The sequence below is a fragment of the Schistocerca gregaria genome, chromosome 8 (assembly GCF_023897955.1).
Source record: "Schistocerca gregaria isolate iqSchGreg1 chromosome 8, iqSchGreg1.2, whole genome shotgun sequence".
In the NCBI taxonomy this organism is placed as follows: Eukaryota; Metazoa; Arthropoda; class Insecta; order Orthoptera; family Acrididae; genus Schistocerca; species Schistocerca gregaria.
In genome coordinates, this window is record NC_064927.1 from 30,594,597 (window position 1) to 30,606,837 (window position 12,241).

Sequence of the window (12,241 nt, forward strand, 5' to 3'; positions counted from 1 at the left end):
CATGGGAGTGATGTCTCAAACAGTCTACGCTTTGATCGTTCCCTGGAAGAACAGTAGTAGTTTCCAATGCACATCTGGGGCTTTCTGTAATCTGTGGCTATCAGAGTGTTGATGAAACACAGAAATTGCATCGGGATTGAATACAACAGTCACCATGCGCACTTTTCTAAATGGGAGTAATGTCTCAAAAAGTTTACGCTTTGATCGTTCCCTGGAAGACCAGTAGTTGTTTCCGATGAACATCTGGAGGCATTCAGTAATCTGTGGACTATCAGAGTGTTGATGAAACACAGAAATTGCATCGGGATTGAATACAACAGTCACCATGCGCACTTTCCTCCATGGGAGTAATGTCTCTAACAGTCTACGCTTTGATCGTTCCCCAGAAGACCAGTAGTAGTTTCCTATGCACATCTAGAGGCTTTCAGTACATTGTGGACTATCAGAGTGTTGATGAAAGACAGAAATTGCATCGGGGTTGAATACAAGAGTCTCCATGCGCAGTGTCCTCCATGGGAGTAATGTCTCAAACAGTCTACGCTTTGATCGTTCCCTGGAAGACCAGTCGTAGTTTCCGATGCACATCTGGAGGCATTCTGTAATCTGGGGACTATCAGAGTGTTGATGAAACACAGAAATTGCATCGGGATTGAATACAACAGTCACCATGCGCACTTTCCTCCAAGTTAGTAATGTCTCAAAGGGTCTACGCTTTGATCGTTCCCTGGAAGACCAGTAGTAGTTTCCGATTAACATCTGGAGGCATTCTGTATTCTGTGGAGTATCAGAGTGTTGATGAAACACAGAAATTGCATCGGGATTGAATACAACAGTCACCATTCACACTATCCTCCATGGGAGTATTGTCTAAACAGTCTACGCTTTGATCGTTCCCTGGAAGACCAGTAGTAGTTTCCGATGCACATCTGGAGGCATTCTGTAAATGTGGGCTATCAGAGTGTTGATAAAACACAGAAATTGCATCCGGATTGAATTCAACAGTCACCATGAGCACTTTCCTCCATGGGAGTAATGTCTCAAACAGTTTACGCTTTGATCGTTCCCTGGAAGACCAGTAGTAGTTTCCGATGAACATCTGGAGGCATTCTGTAATCTGTGGACTATCAGAGTGTTAAAGAAACACAGAAATTGCATCGGGAATGAATACAACAGTCACCATGCGCACTTTCCTCCACGGGAGGTATGTCTCGAACGGTCTACGCTTTGATCGTTCCCTGGAAGACCAGTAGTAGTTTCCGATACACATCTGGGGGCTTTCTGTAATCTGTGGACTATCAGAGTGTTGATGAGACACAGAAATTGTCTCGGGATTGAATACAACAGTCACCATGCGCACTTTCCTCCATGGGAGTAATGTCTCTAACAGTCTACGCTTTGATCGTTCCCCAGAAGACCAGTATTAGTTTCCTATGCAAATCTAGAGGCTTTCTGTACACTGTGGACTATCAGAGTGTTGATGAAAGACAGAAATTGCATCGGGGTTGAATACAAGAGTCTGCATGCGCAGTGTCCTACATGGGAGTAATGTCTCAAACAGTCTACGCTTTGATCGTTCCCTGGAAGACCAGTAGCAGTTTATGATGAACATCTGGAGGCATTCTGTAATCTGTGGACTATCAGAATGTTGATGAAACACAGAAATTGCATCGGGATTGAATACAACAGTCACCATGCGCACTTTCCTCCATGGGAGTAATGTCTCAAATAGTCTACGCTTTGATCGTTCCCTGGAAGACCAGTAGTAGTTTCCGATGCACATCTGGAGGCATTCTGTAATCTGTGGACTATCAGAGTGTTGATGAAACACAGATATTACAACGGGATTGTATACAACAGTCACCATGCGCACTTTCCTCCACGGTAGTAATGTCTCAAACAGTCTACGCTTTGATCGTTCCCTGGAAGACCAGTAGTAGTTTCCGATGAACATGTGGCGGCATTCTGTAATCTGTGGACTATCAGAGTGTTGATGAAACACAGAAATTGCATCGGGGTTGAATACAAGAGTCTGCATGCGCAGTGTCCTACATGGGAGTAATGTCTCAAACAGTCTACGCTTTGATCGTTCCCTGGAAGACCAGTAGCAGTTTATGATGAACATCTGGAGGCATTCTGTAATCTGTGGACTATCAGAATGTTGATGAAACACAGAAATTGCATCGGGATTGAATACAACAGTCACCATGCGCACTTTCCTCCATGGGAGTAATGTCTCAAATAGTCTACGCTTTGATCGTTCCCTGGAAGACCAGTAGTAGTTTCCGATGCACATCTGGAGGCATTCTGTAATCTGTGGACTATCAGAATGTTGATGAAACACAGATATTGCATCGGGATTGAATACAACAGTCTCCATGTGCAGTTTCATCCATGGGAGTAATTCTCAAACAGTCTATGTTTTGATCGTTCCCTGTAAGACCAGTAGTAATTTCCGATGCACATCTGGTGGCATTCTGTAATCTGTGGACTATCAGAGTGTTGATGAAACACAGAAATTGCATCGGGAATGAATACAACAGTCACCATGCGCAGTTTCCTCCATGGGAGTAATGTCTCAAACAGTCTACGCTTTGATCGTTCCCTGGAAGACCAGTAGTAGTTTCCGATGAACATCTGATGGCATTCTGTAATCTGTGGACTCTCAGAGTGTTGATGAAACACAGAAATTGCATTGGGATTGAATACAACAGTGACAATGCGCACTTCCTTCCATGGGAGTAATGTCTCAAACAATCTACGCTTTGATCGTTCCCTGGAAGACCAGTAGTAGTCTCCGATGCTCATCTGGTGGCATTCCGTAATGTGTAGACTATCGGGGTGTTGATGAAACACAGTAATTGCATCGGGATTGGATACAACAGTCACCATGCGCTTATTCCTCCTTAAAAGTAATGTCTCAAACAGTCTACGCTTTGATCGTTCCCTGGAAGACCAGTAGTAGTTTCCGATGTACATCTGGAGGCATTCTGAAATCTGTGGACTATCAGAGTGTTGATGAAACACAGAAATTGCATCGGGATTGAATACAACAGTCACCATGCGCACTTTCCTCCATGGGAGTAATGTCTCAAACAGTCTACGCTTTGATCGTTCCCTGGATGACCAGTAGTAGTTTCCGATGCACATCTGGAGGCTTTCTGCACTCTGTGTACTATCAGAGTGTTGATGAAACACATAAATTGCATCGCGATTGAATACAACAGTCACCATGCGCACTTTCCTCCATGGGAGTAATGTCTCAAATAGTCTACACTTTGATCGTTCCCTGGAACACCAGTAGTAGTTTCCGATGCACATCTGGAGGCATTCTGTAATCTGTGGAGTATCAGAGTGTAGATGAAACACAGAAATTGCATCGGGATTGAATACAACAGGCAAGATGCGCACTTTCCTCCACGGGAGTAGTGTCTCAAAGAGTCTACGCTTTAATCGTTCCCTGGAAGACCAGTAGTAGTTTCCGATACACATCTGGGGGCTTTCTGTAATCTGTGGACTATCAGATTGATGATGAAACCCAGAAATTGCATCCCGATTGAATACAACACTCACCATGCGCACTTTCCTCCATGGGAGTAATGTCCCAAACAGTCAACGCTTTGTTCGTTCCCTGGAAGACCAGTAGTATATTCCGATGCACATTTAGTGGCATTCTGTAATCTGTGGACTATCAGAGAGTTGATGAAACACAGAAATTGCGTCGGGAATGAATACAACAGTCGCCATGCGCAGTTTCCTCCATGGGAGTAATGTCTCAAAGAGTCTACGCTTTGATCGTTCCCTGGAAGACCAGTAGTAGTTTCCGATACACATCTGGGGGCTTTCTGTAATCTGTGGACTATCAGAGTGTTGATGAGACACAGATATTGTCTCGGGATTGAATACAACAGTCACCATGCGCACTTTCCTCCATGGGAGTAATGTCTCTAACAGTCTACGCTTTGATCGTTCCCCAGAAGACCAGTATTAGCTTCCTATGCAAATCTAGAGGCTTTCTGTACACTGTGGACTATCAGAGTGTTGATGAAAGACAGAAATTGCATCGGGGTTGAATACAAGAGACTGCATGCGCAGTGTCCTCCATGGGAGTAATGTCTCAAACAGTCTACGCTTTGATCGTTCCCTGGAAGACCAGTAGTAGTTTCCGATGAACATCTGATGGCATTCTGTAATCTGTGGACTATCAGAGTGTTGATGAAACACAGAAATTGCATTGGGATTGAATACAACAGTGACCATGCGCACTTCCTTCCATGGGAGTAATGTCTCAAACAATCTACGCTTTGATCGTTCCCTGGAAGACCAGTAGTAGTTTCCGATGCTCATCTGGTGGCATTCTGTAATGTGTAGACTATCGGGGTGTTGATGAAACACAGTAATTGCATCGGGATTGAATACAACAGTCACCATGCGCATATTCCTCCTTAAAAGTAATGTCTCAAACAATCTACGCATTGATCGTTCCCTGGAAGACCAGTAGTAGTTTCCGATGCACATCTGGAGGCATTCTGAAATCTGTGGACTATCAGAGTGTTGATGAAACACAGAAATTGCATCGGAATTGAATACAACAGTCACCATGCGCACTATCCTTCATGGGAGTAATGTCTAATCAGTCTACGATTCGATCGTTCACTGGAAGACCAGTAGTAGTTTCTGATGCACATCTGAGGGCATTCTGTAAATGTGGGCTATCAGAGTGTTGATGAAACACAGAAATTGCATCCGGATTGAATACAAGAGTCACCATGCGCACTTTCCTCCATGGGAGTAATGTCTCTAACAGTCTACGCTTTCATCGTACCCCAGAAGACCAGTAGTAGTTTCCTATGCACATCTAGAGGCTTTCTGTACACTGTGGACTATCAGAGTGTTGATGAAAGACAGAAATTGCATCGGGGTTGAATACAAGAGTCACCATGCGCAGTGTCCTCCATGGGAGTAATGTCTCAAACAGTCTACGCTTTGATCGTTACCTGGAAGACCAGTAGTAGTTTACGATGAACATCTGGAGGGATTCTGTAATCTGTGGACCATCAGAATGTTGATGAAACACAGAAATTGCATCGGGATTGAACACAACAGTCACCATGCGCACTTTCCTCCATTTTAGTAATGTCTCTATCAGTCCATGTTTTGATCGTTCCCTGGAAGACCAGTAGTAGTTTCCGAAGCACATCTGGAGGCATTCTGTAATCTGTGGAGTATCAGAGTGTTGATGAAATACAGAAATTGCGTCGGGATTGAATACAACAGTCACCATGCGCACTTTCCTCCAAGGGAGTAGTGTCTCAAACAGTCTATTCTTTGATCGTTCCCTGGAAGACCAGTAGTAGTTTCCGATGAACATCTGGAGGCATTCTGTAATCTGTGGGCTATCAGAGTGTTGATGAAACACAGAAATTGCATCGGGAATGAATACAACAGTCACCATGCGCACTTTCCTCCAGGGGAGTAATGTCTCAAATAGTCTACACTTTGATCGTTCCCTGGAAGACCAGTAGTAGTTTCCGATGCACATCTGGAGGCATTCTGTAATCTGTGGAGTATCAGAGTGTTGATGAAACACAGAAATTGCGTCGGCATTGAATACAACAGTCACCATGCGCATTTTCCTCCAAGGGAGTAGTGTCTCAAACAGTCTATTCTTTGATCGTTCCCTGGAAGACCAGTAGTAGTTTCCGATGAACATCTGGAGGCATTCTGTAATCTGTGGACTATCAGAGTGTTAAAGAAACACAGAAATTGCATCGGGATTGAATACAACAGTGACCATGCGCACTTTCTTCCATTGGAGTAATGTCTCAAACAATCTACGCTTTGATCGTTCCCTGGAAGACCAGTAGTAGTTTCCGATGCTCATCTGGTGGCATTCTGTAATGTGTAGACTATCGGGGTGTTGACGAAACACAGTAGTTGCATCGGGATTGAATACAACAGTCACCATGCGCATATTCCTCCTTAAAAGTAATGTCTCAAACAGTCTACGCTTTGATCGTTCCCTGGAAGACCAGTAGTAGTTTCCGATGCACATCTGGAGGCATTCTGAAATCTGTGGACTATCAGAGTGTTGATGAAACCCAGATATTGCATCCGGATTGAATACAACAGTCACCATGCGCACTTTCCTCCATGGGAGTAATGTCTCAACAGTCTACGCTTTGATCGTTCCCCAGAAGACCACTAGTAGTTTCCTATGCACATCTAGATGCTTTCTGTACACTGTGGACTATCAGAGTGTTGATGAAAGACAGAAATTGCATCGGGGTTGAATACAAGAGTCACCATGCGAAGTGTCCTCCATGGGAGTAATGTCTCAAACAGTCTACGCTTTGATCGTTCCCTGGAAGGCCAGTAGTAGTTTACGATGAACATCTGGAGGCATTCTGTAATCTGTGGACTATCAGAGTGTTGATGAAACACAGAAATTGCATCGGGATTGAACACAACAGTCACCATGCGCACTTTCCTCCATTTTAGTAATGTCTCTAACAGTCGACGCTTTGATCGTTCCCTGGAAGACCAGTAGTAGTTTCCGAAGCACATCTGGAGGCTTTCTGTTCTCTGTGGACTATCAGAGTGTTGATGAAACACAGAAATTGCGTCGGGATTGAATACAACAGTCACCATGCGCACTTTCCTCCAAGGGAGTAGTGTCTCAAACAGTCTATTCTTTGATCGTTCCCTGGAAGACCAGTAGTAGTTTCCGATGCACATCTGGAGGCATTCTGAAATCTGTGGACTATCAGAGTGTTGATGAAACACAGAAATTGCATTGGGATTGAATACAACAGTCACCATGCGCACTATCCTCCATGGGTGTAATGTCTAATCAGTCTACGCTTTGATCGTTCCCTGGAAGACCAGTAATAGTTTCCGATGCACATCTGGAGGCATTCTGTAAATGTGGGCTATCAAAGTGTTGATGAAACACAGAAATTGCATCCGGATTGAATACAACAGTCACCATGCGCACTTTCCTCCATGGGAGTAATGTCTCTAACAGTCTACGCTTTGATCGTTCCCAAGAGGACGAGTAGTAGTTTCCTATGCACATCTAGAGGCTTTCTGTACACTGTGGACTATCAGAGTGTTGATGAAAGACAGAAATTGCATCGCGATTGAATTCAACTGTCACCATGCGCACTTTCCTCCATGGGAGTAACGTCTCAAATAGTCTACACTTTGATCGTTCCCTGGGAAACCAGTAGTAGTTTCCGATGCACATCTGGAGGCATTCTGAAATCTGTGGACTATCAGAGTGTTGATGAAACCCAGAAATTGCATCCGGATTGAATACAACAGTCACCATGCGCACTTTCCTCCATGGGAGTAATGTCTCAACAGTCTACGCTTTGATCGTTCCCCAGAAGACCACTAGTAGTTTCCTATGCACATCTAGATGCTTTCTGTACACTGTGGACTATCAGAGTGTTGATGAAAGACAGAAATTGCATCGGGGTTGAATACAAGAGTCACCATGCGAAGTGTCCTCCATGGGAGTAATGTCTCAAACAGTCTACGCTTTGATCGTTCCCTGGAAGGCCAGTAGTAGTTTACGATGAACATCTGGAGGCATTCTGTAATCTGTGGACTATCAGAGTGTTGATGAAACACAGAAATTGCATCGGGATTGAACACAACAGTCACCATGCGCACTTTCCTCCATTTTAGTAATGTCTCTAACAGTCGACGCTTTGATCGTTCCCTGGAAGACCAGTAGTAGTTTCCGAAGCACATCTGGAGGCTTTCTGTTCTCTGTGGACTATCAGAGTGTTGATGAAACACAGAAATTGCGTCGGGATTGAATACAACAGTCACCATGCGCACTTTCCTCCAAGGGAGTAGTGTCTCAAACAGTCTATTCTTTGATCGTTCCCTGGAAGACCAGTAGTAGTTTCCGATGCACATCTGGAGGCATTCTGAAATCTGTGGACTATCAGAGTGTTGATGAAACACAGAAATTGCATCGGGATTGAATACAACAGTCACCATGCGCACTATCATCCATGGGTGTAATGTCTAATCAGTCTACGCTTTGATCGTTCCCTGGAAGACCAGTAATAGTTTCCGATGCACATCTGGAGGCATTCTGTAAATGTGGGCTATCAAAGTGTTGATGAAACACAGAAATTGCATCCGGATTGAATACAACAGTCACCATGCGCACTTTCCTCCATGGGAGTAATGTCTCTAACAGTCTACGCTTTGATCGTTTCAAAGAAAACGAGTAGTAGTTTCCTATGCACATCTAGAGGCTTTCTGTACACTGTGGACTATCAGAGTGTTGATGAAAGACAGAAATTGCATCGCGATTGAATACAACAGTCACCATGCGCACTTTCCTCCATGGGAGTAACGTCTCAAATAGTCTACACTTTGATCGTTCCCTGGGAAACCAGTAGTAGTTTCCGATAAACATCTGGAGGCATTCTGTAATGTGTAGACTATCGGGGTGTTGATGAAACACAGTAATTGCATCGGGATTGAATACAACAGTCACCATGCGCATATTCCTCCTTAGAAGTAATGTTTCAAACAGTCTACGCTTTGATCGTACCCTGGAAGACCAGTAGTAGTTTCCGATGCACATCTGGAGGCATTCTGAAATCTGTGGACTATCAGAGTGTTGATGAGACACAGAAATTGTATCGGGATTGAACACAACAGTCACCATGAGCACTTTCCTCCATTTTAGTAATGTCTCTAACAGTCCACGCTTTGATCGTTCCCTGGAAGACCAGTAGTAGTTTCCGAAGCATATCTGGAGGCTTTCTGTACTCTGTGGACTATCAGAGTGTTGATGAAACACAGAAATTGCATCGCGATTGAATACAACAGTCACCATGCGCACTTTCCTCCATGGGAGTAATGTCTCAAACAGTCTACACTTTGATCGTTCCCTGGGAAACCAGTAGTAGTTTCCGATGAACATCTGGAGGCATTCTGTAATGTGTAGACTATCGGGGTGTTGATGAAACACAGTAATTGCATCGGGATTGAATACAACAGTCACCATGCGCATATTCCTCCTTAAAAGTAATGTTTCAAACAGTCAACGCTTTGATCGTTCCCTGGAAGACCAGTAGTAGTTTCCGATGCACATCTGGAGGCATTCTGAAATCTGTGGACTATCAGAGTGTTGATGAGACACAGAAATTGTCTCGGGATTGAATACAACGGTCACCATGCGCACTTTCCTCCATGGGAGTAATTTGTCTAACAGTCTACGCTTTGATCGTTCCCCATAAGACCAGTAGTAGTCTCCTATGCACATCTAGAGGCTTTCTGTACACTGTTAACTATCAGAGTGTTGATGAAAGACAGCAATTGCATCGGGGTTGAATACAAGAGTCACCATGCGCAGTGTCCTCCATTTGAGTAACGTCTCAAACAGTCTACGCTTGGATCGTTCCCTGGAAGACCAGTAGTATTTTACGATGAACATCTGGAGGCATTCTGTAATATGTGGACTATCAGAATGTTGATGAAACACAGAAATTGCATCGGGATTGAACACAACAGTCACCATGCGCACTTTCCTCCATTTTAGTAATGTCTCTAACAGTCCACGCTTTGATCGTTCCCTGGAAGACCAGTAGTAGTTTCCGAAGCACATCTGGAGGCTTTGTTTACTCTGTGGACTATCAGAGTGTTGATGAAACACAGAAATTGCATCGCGATTGAATACAACATTCACAATGCGCACTTTCCTCCATGGGAGTAATGTCTCAAATAGTCTACACTTTGATCGTTCCCTGGAAGACCAGTAGTAGTTTCCGATGCACATCTGGAGGCATTCTGAAATCTGTGGACTATCAGAGTGTTGATGAAACACAGAAATTGCGTCGGGATTGAATACAACAGTCACCATGCGCACTATCCTCCATGGGTGTAATGTCTAATCAGTCTACGCTTTGATCGTTCCCTGGAAGACCAGTAGTAGTTTCCGATGCACATCTGGAGGCATTCTGTAAATGTGGGCTATCAGAGTGTTGATGAAACACAGAAATTGCATCCGGATTGAATACAACAGTCACCATGCGCACTTTCCTCCATGGGAGTAATGTCTCAAACAGTCTACGCTTTGATCGTTCCCCAGAAGACCAGTAGTAGTTTCCTATGCACATCTAGAGGCTTTCTGTACACTGTGGACTATCAGAGTGTTGATGAAAGACAGAAATTGCATCGAGGTTGAATATAAGGGTCACCATGCGCAGTGTCATCCATGGGAGTAATGTCTCAAACAGTCTACGCTTTGATCGTTCCCTGGAAGACCAGTAGTAGTTTCCGAAGCACATCTGGAGGCTTTCTGTACTCTGTGGACTGTCAGGGTGTTGATGAAACACAGAAAGTGCATCGCGATTGAATACAACAGTCACCATGCGCACTTTCCTAGATGGGAGTAATGTCTCAAATAGTCTACACTTTGAACGTTCCCTGGAAGACCAGTAGTAGTTTCCGATGCACATCTGGAGGCATTCTGTAATCTGTGGACTATCAGAATGTTGATGAAACACAGAAATTGCATCGGGATTGAACAAAACAGTCACCATGCGCACTTTCCTCCATTCTAGTAATGTCTCTAACAGTCCACGCTTTGATCGTTCCCTGGAAGACCAGTAGTAGTTTCCGAAGCACATCTGGAGGCTTTCTGTACTCTGTGGACTGTCAGAGTGTTGATGAAACACAGAAATTGCATCGGGAATGAATACAACAGTCTACATGCGCACTTTCCTCCACAGGAGGTATGTCTCGTACAGTCTACGCTTTGATCGTTCCCTGGAAGACCAGTAGTAGTTTCCGATGCACATCTGGTAGCATTCTGTAGTCTGTGGCCTATCAGAGTGTTGATGAAACACAGAAATTGCATCGGGATTGAATACAACAGTCACCATGCGCACTTTCCTCCATGGGAGTAATTCTCAAACAGTCTACGCTTTGATCGTTCCCTGTAAGACCAGTAGTAGTTTCCCATGCACATATGGAGGCATTGTGTAATCTGTGGACTATTAGAGTGTTAAAGAAACACAGAAATTGCATCGGGATTGAATACAACAGTCACCATGCGCACTTTCCTCCATTGGAGTAATGTCTCATACAGTCTACGCATTCATAGTTCCCTGGAAGACCAGTAGTAGTTTTCGATGCACATCTGGAGGCATTCTGTAAAATGTGTACTATCAGAGTGTTGATGAAACACAGAAATTGCATCGGGATTGAATACAACAGTCAACATGCGCACTTTCCTCCATAAAAGTAATGTCTCAAACAGTCTACGCTTTGATCGTTCCCTGGAAGACCAGTAGTAGTTTCCGATGCACATCTGGAGGCATTCTGTAATCTGTGGGCTATCAGAGTGTTGATGAAACACAGAAATTGCATCTCGATTGAATACAACACTCACCATGCGCACTTTCCTCCATGGGAGTAATGTCCCAAACAGTCAACGCTTTGATCGTTCCCTGGTAGACCAGTAGTAGTTTCCGATGCACATCTGGTGGAATTCTGTAATCTGTGGACTATCAGAGTGTTGATGAGACACAGAAATTGTCTCGGGATTGAGTACAACAGTCACCATGCGCACTTTCCTCCATGGGAGTAATGTCTCTAACAATCTACGCTTTGATCGTTCCCCAGAAGACTAGTAGTAGTTTCCTATGCACATCTGGAGGCTTTCTGTACACTGTGGACTATCAGAGTGTTGATGAAACTCAGAAATTGCATCGGGGTTGAATCCAACAGTCTCCATGCCCAGTTTCCTCCATGGGAGTAATGTCGCAAACAGTCTACGCTTTGATCGTTCCCTGGAAGACCAGTAGTAGTTTACGATGTACATCTGGAGGCATTCTGTAATCTGTAGACTATCAGAGCGTTGATGAAACACAGAAATTGCAACGGGATTGAATACAACACTCACCATGCGCACTTTCCTCCATGGTAGTGATGTCTCAAGCAAGCTACGCTTTGATCGTTCCCTGGAAGACCAGTAGTAGTTTCCGATGAACATCTGGCGGCATTCTGTAACCTGTGGACTATCAGAGTGTTGATGAAACACAGAAATTGCATCGGGATTGAATACTACAGTCTCCATGCGCAGTTACCTCCATTGGAGTAATGTCTCAAACATTCTACGCTTTGATCGTTCCCTAGAAGGACAGTAGTAGTTTCCGATGAACATGTGGAGCCATTCTGTAATCTGTGGACTATTAGAGTGTTGATG